Source organism: Condylura cristata, unplaced genomic scaffold (genome assembly GCF_000260355.1).
Source record: "Condylura cristata isolate star-nosed mole 26May11 unplaced genomic scaffold, ConCri1.0 scaffold00005, whole genome shotgun sequence".
Taxonomy (NCBI): Eukaryota; Metazoa; Chordata; class Mammalia; order Eulipotyphla; family Talpidae; genus Condylura; species Condylura cristata.
The window spans coordinates 65,109,930-65,110,609 of NW_004567106.1; the positions used below are offsets into that span (position 1 = coordinate 65,109,930).

The 680-nt window shown below is 45.3% G+C and overlaps 1 protein-coding gene across 2 annotated transcripts in view; it reads right to left on the minus strand.

The window, feature by feature from the left end:
* PTN (pleiotrophin) overlaps positions 1-680 on the minus strand; it is a 72,168-nt gene that overhangs the window by 70,177 nt on the left and 1,311 nt on the right. The gene's annotated exons all lie outside the window — the stretch shown is intronic.

The following is a 680-nucleotide window of genomic DNA, read 5'->3' on the forward strand; positions in this document are numbered from 1 at the left end:
TGAGGGTCTTTTAAAATTAAAATTTCAAAAGCTCATCTTCTAGTTTAAATGAAAAAGTACAAATATTTCTCTGAAATAGCTCCTGTCCCAAAGGGGCAAGAAAGGAAATAGCCCATCTGATTTCCTCTGGATGGAACTGGACTATAAATGTTTTTTTGTGATCTGGTCTCAAAAGTGCATTTACTTTTAAAAGGAGCGTAATGAAGATGGAAAGCTCAGGCTTTACTCCCCCGCTGGAGACTTCTTTGTTTCACTCCCATTACCTTCCAGTATGTCCACACAGCCACTCATGGGGGCTGAACTGTGCTCTGCTGTTTCAATTCCACATCTGCCTGGAATCATGAAATTGCTTCATTATGTGATTAGCTCAAAAACTCTGCTCTGTAATTCCTGAATCTCCTCCCAGGCCCTTTCCTCCAACTCCCCCCCCCACACACACACCACATACACACGCGCGCGCACACGCGCACACACGTGCGCACTCACACAACTTGTCTCAAGCTACTAAAATGAAAGATGCTGAAAATGGGACTGTTCCTCACATCGTTGCTTTTTCCCCTCTCACCACCGCTACTGCCACCACGTTCAATTTTTTCAGTATATCCCCCAAACTTCCTGCACCTTTACATAGACACATATAAAGGTGCACGCGGGCTCATGGGTGGGTGCCTCTGTGCGTG